The sequence below is a fragment of the Sceloporus occidentalis genome, unplaced genomic scaffold (genome assembly GCF_023333645.1).
Source record: "Sceloporus occidentalis isolate IW3139 unplaced genomic scaffold, rSceOcc1.0.p SCAF_1, whole genome shotgun sequence".
Classification (NCBI taxonomy): domain Eukaryota; kingdom Metazoa; phylum Chordata; class Lepidosauria; order Squamata; family Phrynosomatidae; genus Sceloporus; species Sceloporus occidentalis.
Window position 1 is genome coordinate 206788388 of NW_028316981.1, and position 12606 is coordinate 206800993.

Genomic DNA, 12606 nt, shown 5'->3' on the forward strand with positions numbered 1-12606 from the left:
CTCTCTGACAGCAAAGGCTAAATATCTCACAAAACTACAAGTCCCAGAATTTGATAGCATGAAGCCATGGCAGTTGAAGCGGTGTCAAACAGAAGTGGATAGACCTGCCAGTTCTGTTTTCTCTTGTATTTACATTTTTTTATGTTCTTTTTATGTCAATTTTTGATAAACTTTAGTTAAAAACAAGCCCATTGAAATTCTCCCCAATGTGCGCTGGTTAACTTAAGTGTGTAGAACTGTGCCCAACATGGAGATGATCATGTTTGGTAGATGCCATGTCATTGGAGAAGTCAATCCAACCTGAGTTTTATTCTAAAATTTAAAGGAGATATCCAAGGTCCTGAACCTGGTCACCAAAATAGTTTCAAGACCTTGGATAGCTCCTTCAAAGCCAGAGTGGTTTTACTGCTTGACTGACATGGGAGCTACCAGTTATTTTTTTTTTATTAATTTTATTATTAAAAATATAAGTTCACGTAAAAACATCATGACATACATCCACACTGACATACACTTTACAAATTTACAAAACACCACACAGATCGCTACTATGCCAAAGTAGCGAATAAACATAAACTGCCTTGTGCGTAGTTTTAACTAAATATTCCTAATTACTTCCAAGATAGATTTTCAAACCTTCCTTTGAAGCTTTCTATTTATTTCCCATGTCATAGTGTAAGCTTTGTGTCAACATGCTTCCTAGTTGCCTACAAACGGTAGCAATACATTTCTTACATATTTAAAAGAAGATTAGTATGAGACTATCTATGATGTTTGCAGGCTTCTAACCCGAGGGGTTGTACCTCTTTAACCATTAGGATTATTTTCTTATGCCACATGCAACCTAATGTTGTAACTATTGCTAAGACGTAGGAAAAAAAAAGGGAGAGAGGAGGAGGGAACAGATGAGTTATATTGATATCCTTATTTCCATTTCCCATTCTTGTTTTATTTTCTTTTTTTTCTCTATATTTTATTACACACAACCAGTCTTCTTCAATTTTTTCCCTTGTTCTTCCTCTCATCAAGGCTGTTAATATATCCATCTCTATGGCCTCGTAAAGATTTGAGAGCCAATCTTCTAACTTAGGTGACACAGGGTTCTTCCATGATTTGGCAAAGATAATCCTTGCAGTTGTTACCATGTACAGTATGATGCGCTTGTAACTCTTCTCTTTTCCGGAATTTATATCTGGGATCATGTTTAATAGAAGGAGGCAAGGGTCGAATGGGAGAGTACAATCTAAAATCTCACACATTGCTTGATGTATTCTTTTCCAGAATTTTTCCGCTTCCTTACATGTCCACCACATGTGTAGGAGATTTGGATCTTTTTTGTTACATTTCCAGCAAGCTGCATCTTGTTTTTTATATACTAGGTTAATTTTGTGCGGAGATATGTACCATTGATGCAACATTTTTATAAAGTTTTCTTTATAATTCTGGCAGAGTGTAAATTTGTTGGAGATTGAACAAGCCTTTTCCCATTTTTCCAGTTCTATAACTTTCCCAAGATCCTGCGACCATTTTATCATGTTGTGTTTTACCGTTTCATTTTCAAGATCTCTACTTTTTAGCAATTTATAATATTTGGAGACATGTTTTGTTTTTTTATCAAAGATAATTTCATTCAATTCATTATGATTCATACTTATTCCCATGCTTTTTATGTCTGCTTTGAATCTCTCTGTCATTTGTCTATACGTAAACCAATCCTTTACTATTTCTTCCTCTTGTAATTGTTCCAGTGATTTTAGTTTGATATCCTTTCTTCCTTCTAGTATTGCATTATAAGTTATATAATTGTTTTCGTGGCTTATTTGTGTTCTTCGCCAAAAAGCTTCGTGGGGTGATACCCATGATGGTAACTTGTTGTAGAAGATATCCCTAATTTTAAGCCATGAGTTTAACAATGCGTTCCTCACGAAGTGATGGGAGAAGTCAATGTTCCCTTTCTGTTTTCCATACCAAAGGAAGGCATGGAATCCATATCTCAATTTGACACTCTCCAGGCATAACAATCTTTTGTTCTCTAATTTGACCCAGTCCTCTATCCATAGTAAACAGGATGCAAAGAAATATAGTCTTAAATTAGGCAGGTTACAACCTCCTCTTTTAGGGTCATCTGTTAATATTTTCCAGCTTATTCTTGCTTTCTTGCCAGACCATAAAAACTTGGAGAGTTCTCTCTGCCATACTTCCAAGAAGCGCAAATGTGAAATTACCGGCAGATTTTGAAAAAGAAACATAAATCTTGGTAGGATGTTCATTTTAATAACAGCTACTTTACCCAGAAAAGAAAGTTGTAGTTTGGTCCATTTCCCTAGATCTTTCTGTATTTCTTTCCAAGTTCTTAAATAATTATTGTGGAAAAGGTCTATGTTCCTTTTAGTTAGATTTATTCCCAAGTATTTTACTTCCTTTTGGATTTTATATCCTGATAGCTCGGCGAGTTCTTTATCTTCTTTCTGTGATGTGTTTTTAGTCAGCATTACCGTCTTTTCTTGATTTACTTTAAAGCCTGAGGCTCTTCCATATTCAATCAAGGTCTCTTCTATGCTATTTGTTCAACTTGTTTGCAGAAAATATAATAAGAATAGCACATTTAGACTCAGAAGAAGAAAGCAGAAGGAATATCAATAATCTGAAATATGCAGGTGACACCATACTACTAGCAGACTTGGAACAATTATTAAGAAAGGTTAAAGAAGAAAATGTAAAGGCAGGCTTATTGGTAGATATAAAGAAAACAAAAATAATTACCATGGAGGATCTGGTAATTCAACCTAGACAATGAGGAAATCAAAATAGTTAAAGATTGTTTATACCTTAGATCAAACACTGATCAGAATGGAGATTGCAGTCAAGAAATAGGAAGAAGACTAGGAATGGAAAGGACAGCCATGAAAGAACAAGACAAGATCCTAAAGAGTAAAGATATATAACCGAGCACTACAGTTAGAATCCACCACCATTTGATTCCCCACCACCATTTACACCTGCGAGAGCTGGACACTGGAGAAAGTGGATAAAAAGAAAATCAACTCATTTGAGATGTGATGCTGGAGAAGAGTTCTGAGGATACCATGAATGGCCAAAAAATAGGCAAACAAATGGGTCCTTGAACAGATCAATCTTGACTGTTCCCTGGAAGCCAAGATGATCAAATTGAGGCTGTTGTACTTTGACCACACCATGAGAAGATATAAATCATTGGAAAAGACAATGATGCTGGGAAAGGTCGAAGGCAGTAGAAAGAAAGGAAGACCGCATGCTGGATGGCATGGGCCTGAATCTATAATATCTAAGCAGAGCGGTGGAGTTTAGAGGGGCTTGAAGATGTCTCAACAGACTCACTTCAAGATCAAAGGCCTGCTGTTAAATACTTTCAAGAATAAATTCAGGGTTACATGTTTTGTATCTAATGAACAAAGATGTTCCCAATAACCAGAGATGTTTATGAGGAATTATGACATATGGGTTCAAAGGGGGGGGGGGCATCCTCCTCCCACCTAAATGTAGCATCAGCACAATTTACACCCCTGTTGTTCCCCAAATGCTGCAGTTCAACATTCATTATTCATTGAGGTCATGCGATTATTATTTTTCCTCTTCTGGTGACTTTCACTGTTAATGTTCCATCTTGGGTCATGGCCACGTTTACCCTTGGAATGAGACAAAATCTACAGCTGTGCAAAGTGCTCCATGTTGTATCTTGTTATATCTTCAGACCAATTCAACTGTCAAGAAAGGGCACTGCCAGGACAGTGCCAGTCCAGAAATGCATAAAGGAAATTGCATATTTGAAAAACTTTTTGTCCATAACATTGACCATAACTAGGCAAGTAGTTCAACGTGCCTCTTCCCTGGCATATTGTTGTTCCTTCACCTCTCTTGTATAAATTTCACATTCATTTCAGTGCAATGAGGAAACTATATTTTTCAGTAAACCTTGAGAGCTAGCATGGTGTATTGGTTTGAGCGTTGGACTACGACTCTGAAGATCAGAGTTAGAATCCCTGTTTAAGCATAAAAACCCACTGGGTGACCTTGGACAAGTCACAGCCTCAGAGGATGGCAATGGCACCCCCCCCCCCCCGAAGAAACCTGTCAATAAAACTCTATGATAGGTTTGCCTTAGGGTCACCATAAGTTAAAAATAACATGGAAGCACCTAACAACACTAAAGGAAACAATAGCCAGAGCTACACTAGTCAGATACTGATTTGTAGTGCACTTTTTTGTATGATAGTGGCTCAGTGGTTAAGATGCTGGCTCTGATGATTGCAAGATCAGCAGGCCGGCAGTTTGCAGCTCAAGTGCTGTATGAAGTGAGCTCCTGTCACTATTTCCAGCTTCTGCAAACCTAGCAGTTCGAAAGCATGTAAAAGTGCAAGTAGATAAATAGGTACCAATTTGTTGGGAAGGTAATAGCGTTTTGTGCAGGAATTTTCCAGGCTTTGCCCATTTCCTTCTTTACAGAACTTCAGCTTGCAGAGGACTCTTCCAGTACAGTCTTAAGAAGTGTGAAGTATAACAAAGAAATATAATTCTTTGTTTTGCCAGGTTTTTCTGGTTGCTGTCACCTATGCATCTACACGTTCCACTCTTTTGAGAAGCTTTTATTGAATCTGTACAAGGCCTTTTCCAAACTTTAAAAATAAAAATAAACCTAGGGCATAGTTTGCTGATGTGGTCTGTGGTCTGAAAAGCAGATTTTCTCCTCTGCATTTTTTCTTAGATTTATAATGCAAAAATGCCATTTCACTGATGCACTCTCTCTCTCTCTCTCTCTCTCTCTCTCTCTCTCTCTCTCACACACACACACACACACACACCATAAAGAGAGAAAGCAGGAGGAGAAAATTATGCTTCCATGTACTAATATGTCTTGTAATTAAAGAGAAACTCACTTAAGGGTGGGGATAAAATGTGGTAGCTGGTGCCAGGAATTGCCAGAAAATAGCCTGGGACAAAAGAAACATTATTTGCATACTTGCAAATGAATCCAATATCTATAGCAATGAACACCTGAACCTTCAGCAGCCTTCTATCACATTTGTCCTGTCTGGAGGCGCCAAAAGTTGTAGTCCTCTCCCCACAAAAGAAGGGACTTTTCCAAGCTCTGGAAATGTGTGTCTTTTAACAAAGAAACCTGAGCTGAGCACTCACTGCTGGCTGTAATTCCCAGGATTCTTGGGAAGAAGCCCATGCTTGTCAAATTGGGTGGTTTTTTTTTTTAAGTGGATAGAAATATTGTAGAGTTCATTTGCAGTAATATTGCATAATCTGCTTCTCACTTAGGGAATAGTGAATATAACTTAGCTTTTGTCTAAAGGAAGTTTCTGTACTTGATATCTTAATTAACTTGGAAGCCTTCATTAAAAGTAATAATTAGTAACTTGGACCTCCCCCCCCGAAAAAGCAGCCTCTTCTGTAGGGAATGCAGTCATCAACAGTATTATTATGCACATTTTAATTTACATTGCATATTATGTTCCTAGCAGTTATGACCATCTGCACCAGCATAGCTATATTCCTTCATCATTTGCCAGACTTTGCATTATGTAACGACCTGTATTATCCTTGGTGTGTGTGGAATTGCTTCATTGTATGTAATATCTCCATTGGACTTGTGCCTTTAGTGGCAGCCTTAACTGACCTTTAACACTGGTCGCTGGCAATAGGCCTCAATTGGGCCAGCTTTCCTTTGCCAAATGTTGATGCTTTAACATCCAGAAATGAAATAGGCTGTTTGTCTCGCTCATTCTTCATAAATATCCATTGGGGCCTGAAGGTTAGATTCATCAAAGGAAAAGAAAATGAGTCTTGAAGGTTAGGATCAAAATCAAATTCTTCGATAAGTAATCTAGATGAATGCAAGATGAATTTCTAATGAAAGACAAGGAATGCTTAAATACAGAGCAAAACGTTTTTGAAAGCTGTGATGAATGCATTATCACAGCTTTATCCTCTCAGAAAGGGATATTTGTAGAATTCACCACCCTCCCTCACCAAGGTTAAAAACAGAAATAGTGTTAAGGATATTTATACAAGCATTTGAAGTTGTAAACAAACGCCACAGTCCTGGCTGCATCAGAGAACAAAACCAGATGGAACACATTTATATCTGTAGGGATTTAATGACATATGGCTACTGCATGCTTTACATTCTCAAAAATCTGGAAAACACACACAAAAAGCTGCATGCCTTGCACATATTCGCCAAAGAGGATGAAATATCCTGTATTTTGGTAAAACCATTTAGGCTGAAACTAGCTATGCTTGTGCATCAGTGTACTCCCACAGGTGTAAAGGAAACTACTCCATAGAATAGTAAATGTAGATTGATGCTTTATAGTCCCAGCACAATCCCATGCATCAAGGATAGCTGGTAGATATGCTGCAGGGGCAGCAAATGCATTCCTGATTTCACTACCACTTTTCCTGCAGCTGCTCTGAGTTGAATGGGAACTCTGCCAGGGCTGAAACTCTGATCTAGGACTGGAAGAGCTCCCGCCAACCTCAGAACAGTTGCAGGAAGGCTGGTAGTAAAATCAGTTGTGGGTGCTGTTCTATATATGTTTAACCTGGGATTAATGCCAACTGACCCAAGCAAGGTTTACCTCTAAGTAAACTGCCAGAGTCTCTTCCTGCATTTTAGTTTTCCCTATCTCTGTAGCTGCAGATGATAGCCCTGTTGGCCAAAGAATGTACAGTCAACGTGTGAAGCAGGTAATGTAGTGAGATGGTTTTCATTAGGATGCATGATCTCATGCAAAGACAAAACAAAACAAACAACAATAACCTGTAATCTTATGGAAGGGACAATTCTGTGTGCATGAAGACCATCAAAAATCTCTTGGAACATATTTGCAATACCTATTTGCATGGCCATCCCTTAGCCACTTTGAACATACTTTTTAGTAGAAAAATGGGACTTAATTCAATAAAGCAAGCAAGGAAATGCATCAGTCTAAGCACACTTAATAATTCTTATTTGCAAGGAAAATATTTAGGTAAAGGAAATGTGTTTCTGAAAACAGATGGTACAGAAGTAAATAAACAATGCACTAATTACAGTTAAATCCTGTAGACCGTGCAAAGGCAAAATCAATTGAAGGCAGTGCCGCTTAGCCCGTCTGATGTCAGACTGGGAAACTTTTCTTTTCCTAATGTGCCAGGGATTGGTACTACAACAGACAGACAAACAAACAGTCCCCATTGGCTATATCTGTTTCTTTATGTCTTGGCAGTTTGCCATGGATTAACAAATGATGGCTCACAGACCGGCACTGGTCCATAGTCCACCCCTTGGAATAGCACAGATCTAAAGTAGTGATTTTAAAACTAGGATCTTTTGAAGTCTTAGGATCTTTTGAAAGTTTGTAAGTGGCTCACCAATGAGAAGATCTCAAAACTACAACAGCAGGAATGGCAGTTTTGTGGCCCCAGCTGTAGTTAGTCCCTCTAGTAATGTGCAGATGATCTTTTCTTTTGCTTCTGGTCAACTGGTCATGCCAGCTGGTGCTTCTTCTCACATGTAGCTAAGAAATCTTTTCTTTGAAGTGGTGATTAATATGGAACAACCACCATTTCTGAGTCACTGCTCCTTGATTAGAATTTTCCTTCATCTTTCTGCCTTTTTGATTGTGACTAAGATGTAACACACTATGTATATCACTGGCACTATATAGATAAATGATGATAATAATAATGGCACAGAAACTTCCTTGAAGATAGTTTGCCCACCACAACTGGTCTGTCTCCAACATGAACAGTGTAAGAGGAGTGGATCATGATGCCTTTCCTCCAATGAGCTCTAGGTGCCATATGTGCACTTTATAGTGATCCATCCATCATCATCATCATCATCATCATCATCATCATCATCATCATCATCATCAATTAATTATATTCCCCTGCCTCTCCCTGATGGATTAATTGGGGTTAGGGGTGAAGGACTCTTGTGAATATGGAAAAAAACTTTTCACCCGAGAGAACACCTCTCTAGGAATCTCCAGATGCTCAAGTGCCAGAAGTTGTCAGAAGTTAATCATAGAATTATGCTGGAAGACCTACAAATGCCTAGAGAAGTGTCTTTTTCTGGGAACATCTAGGTTCTCTAGCACAACTTTATTGCCAACCTTTGGCAGAGTTGCGCTCTATTCCTAGAAAGAACATATTAATAAAACCCACAAATAATCAAATCCACAAAAGTCAAAGCTACAAATGTGAAGGGCCAGTTGTATTTTATTCTCAACATAACCCTCCATAGTAAGCCAACCTGAGACAGACAGTGCCCCAAGATCATCAAGTGAGTTTCAAGGCTAGATGCCCAAATTCCCAATCCAATGTTCTGTTTACACCATAATACATCACATTGTCTCTCAGTAGAGCTATCCAATCACCACTCATTCCCAAATGTTACTGGCTAATCTTGGACCAGTTGTTGTCTTTCAGCATAACCTACCTGAACATATTGCTTTCAAAGTAAAGGAGGGGATAAGATGAAACATGTATGGTACCTTGAGTACCTTCAAGAAAAGGTGGGTGTAAATGGGATGAATGAATGAAAGAATGCATGCATGCTTGGAAAATGATTAACCAAAAAGATTAGGGACTTGTATAAATATATTAGGGAATTCACTAGCTGGACTTCAGAGGCATGATCTATGGAATGAAACTGAAACTGATTCAAAGAGATTAAATTAACAGCAGTGCTTGCTAAAATCAAGGCCAAGTAATGCAGCCTTAATTAAGATGTATAGGCAACTGAAATACGGTGGAAACGTGGGAAACACCTGTCCTAATATATATTGGCAAACACATCTTTTGTTGTTGTTGCAAAAACTGATGAAAAACAAGGGAGATGAGAAAGACCAAGACAAGGGAGGTAATGTCCTACAATGAAGAACCCATGCTCTGCTGCCAGTTAAGTTGTGGAAATGTTTTCTGAGGTCAGAGGGTTGTGTTTCTATATTCTCCCCAATTGAATCTGCCCTATGGCACTCTGTCGAAGTGAGCTTGAATAACTAGGATAGGGGACTGAACTGAAAAGGGTTTAATGCAAGGACTAGCACTGAATACAAGAATTAAGGGTGCCTAGGCCCATGGATTTGATTGAATATAAGAGTTGCTTGCTCTGTGGTGAGTCATGGTCACAGTTAATAGTCAGTAATCAAGAGTTATTTACCAATTTATTCACAAAAGCCATGAATTCTTTTTCCATGTGTTGAAGGTGAAATTACTATCCAAATATCTCTTTGAAGCTTGACCAGAACTTGTGAAAAGTTACTTTTTCAGACTTCAGTTCCACAAATCTCCAAGCCAGCATAGCAACTGCTAATCCCCAAAATAACTTTTCCAAGCTCTGATCTTGGCAACTCTTTCTTAAATGTAGGCCAGATTGCTGGCTGTTAATTTTATACCATAACGGTTAATGGGAATAATTGAAAATGAAAACTGCTCCTATTTGCATTGCCCCATCCTGGTTTCCCTTAATTGGATGGCACAGAGATTACACAGCATGTCTCTTTAATCATGCTGTGAATTGATAGAAATTTGAGAAATGGCTTTTATGTAGACAGAAAGACTGAATATGACATTACATATGTGATATTTGGGGTGTTTGCTCCCCTTTCCCCTTTCCTTAGATTTTTGTTCTGCCTCCCCTCATATATTTTCTTTGTTCCACAACTACTTTTGCTCTGGGGCTGTCAGAAGGAGAACAACAGATAGCTTGATTAGATAGGCCAACCATGTACGACGCCAACAGCTGCCTTGGTGACTTGCCAGGAATCCAACAGCTCTGCTTGCATAGGAATTTGCATAATTTTATAAACACAAAAATTAAATCTGGATGCAAACATACGGACATAAAACACCATTTGTCTTGCTAAAAACAATAGGTGGGATAAACAACCCCATCTTTTGATTGTGAGAGTTACAGACAACTACTTCAGAACACTCGGAAAAACAGGAGGATGCAAAATCAGTCCAATCTGCAACAACCGCGAGAATCATTCTCCTTATCTTCCATTCCCTAGAGAGGTTTCACATTAAAGTATAGCTTGATGTGAAGTGCTTCACTAAACACATGGAATTGTTAAGCTGTGTTGAAATCTACTAAAATATAATGCCAAGTTTACTTGCTCTGGAATATAAAGAGGACTGAGCGTAGATCTACAAACTGGTGCATTAATTTAATGATTCAATTTCTAGCAAACCAGAAATAGATTGAGAATTCATATTTTGTGACTAAATTCTAGAATTATGACATGCGGAGAGGGATGATCAAGGACTAACATAGGGTCTTGGGGGTACATTGGTAATTTCCTGTGATCTAACAATGAAAACTTTGTTGTTCTTAACCGCTGTCAAATCAGCTTTGACTTATGAATGAGAGATCCCCAAGCTACTCTATCATCAACAGCCCTGCTCAGGGCTTGCAGACTCAGAGCTGTTGCTTCCTTGATTGAGCCTGGTCCATCTGGAATATGGTCTTCCTCTTTTCCTGCTGTCATCTACCTTACCAATCGTTATTGTCTTTTCTAGCGAGTTATGGTTTCTCGTGCTGTAGCCAAAGTATGACCGTCTCAGTTTAGTCATCTTGGCTTCTAGGACAGAGTTCAGGCTTGATTTGCTCTGGCCTGTTACAGACTGCCAAAATAAAGCTGCTTCGGGTCTTGTTGGAGGTATGCTATTTAAATGATGCATGGGTCCTAAGAGTCCGGAGTTCGCGCCAAAGCCACACTCCATTCCTAAGCACTGGAGTGCAGCTTTAGTGCAGCTTCCGGATTCTTAGAATGCATGCATCATTTAAACAGCATACCTCCAAAGAGACCCGAAGCAACTTTATTTTGGCAGTCTGTAACAGGCCTCTAGGACCCATTTATTTGGCTTTTTTAGTAGTCCATAGTATCCATAGAAGTCGTCTCTAGCAGCACATCTCAAATGAGCTGATTTTCTTCCTATCAGTTTTCTTTCTATCAACTTTCACAACCATACATAGAAATAGGAAATGCAGTTGTATGGACCATCCTAACTTTGAGTCTAATCCTGCCTTACATATGATATGTTCACCACAAAAGTTAAACAGATATTGTGATAAAATGCAATGAAAGCTAACAATATCTATTACATCTTTATCCCAGGCTCTCTTCAAGGATCTCCTGGACAGTGGAGTAGTGAACTCACAATTTTGCGGGGTCAGAGCAATATTAAATATTTTTATTTAGTAGGGTCAATTATATGCCCTTGAGCTCCCTTGTCCCCTCTTAGCTTAATTACAGTCTTCACAGTAGTATGGGGTGTGTATGTAAGCGTGTGTTTCCCTGAAAACAATATATTATTATTGTGAACTGTTCCTGTTCTAATGCAAAATATTTTGGGTTGACTTGATTTTGAATTGGCAATTGAGATTCATTAGCTTTACAATAGCTCAGCTTGTGGTAGAAATGGAAACCTGCCGTCTATCCACACTGCAGAAATAGAAGTTTCACACCAATTTAATTGTTATTGCTCTATGTTATGGAACCCTGGAATTTATAGTTGTGTAAGATCCGTCAGACAACTGGGGTGCCTCACCAAACTACAAATGCCATGATTCTGTAGGATTGAATCATGGCAGTTAAAGTGGTGTCAAACTGTTTTATTTCTGCAGTGTGGATAATGCCCCTAAAGTCAGTGATTAGCACCAACTAGTGTATACCTATTGAATCAATGGGAACATGGTAAGTCATCACTTATATTATGTTCCATTGATTACCCAGGACTACTCCAGTTGTGATTAACAATTGGATTTAGGCCCAAAATGGCTAGAAATAATTTGTTGATATGTGTCATCATTGTTGTCTGAATTTGGTTGCCTTTAATAGAGGTGTCATTATGGCTGTTGTCAAGATGAGTATTTACTTGAATGTCAAAATTTACCACTACACCAGTGAGTGTAGGCATTGTTCTATTTTTACCTTTAAGATACCTGTAGGATGAAATTAAGCTGGACCATAATGCATATTGAAGGCCTAGACTTCCTTTAGAATTTAGTGTCCTTGAGGAAGATGTTTTCATTGCTCTCTAACCAAACTGTACCCTCTTCTTCCTCACCACTGGCCTTCTTTCTCCATGTCCAATCAGCATGGCAGACCTTACAAAGAGACAATAGAGCTGGCTTTTCTTTTCCTCATATAAGTTGGCAGTGCATCCCCAATGGGTTCCTCAGATGCACAAACCTCAGTAGGTTTCCAGCAAGGCTGAACTGTCAGATCCTTTCTACCCAAGGACATCTAAACACTAGGATTTGAAGAACCCAGGTCTGCAGTGTTAACACTGGTTGCCACCATAGAACTTTGTTAGAAAAAACTAAGTTACAAAGGCCTGTTACAGACTGCCAAAATAAAGCTGCTTCGGGTCTCTTTGGAGGTATGCTATTTAAATGATGCATGCACCCTGAGCATCCGGAAGCTGCACCAAAGCTGCACTCCAGTGCTTAGGAATGGAGTGTGGCTTTGGTGCAACCTCTGGACTCTTAGGACCCAGGCATCATTTAAAGAGCATACCTCCAAAGAGACTCGAAGCAGCTTTATTTTGGCAGTCTGTAACAGG

The 12606-nt window shown here is 38.8% G+C and overlaps 1 protein-coding gene across 1 annotated transcript in view; it reads left to right on the forward strand.

The window, feature by feature from the left end:
• LOC149323270 (neuronal acetylcholine receptor subunit alpha-7-like) overlaps nucleotides 1-12606 on the forward strand; it is a 159087-nt gene that overhangs the window by 40614 nt on the left and 105867 nt on the right. The window lies entirely within an intron of this gene.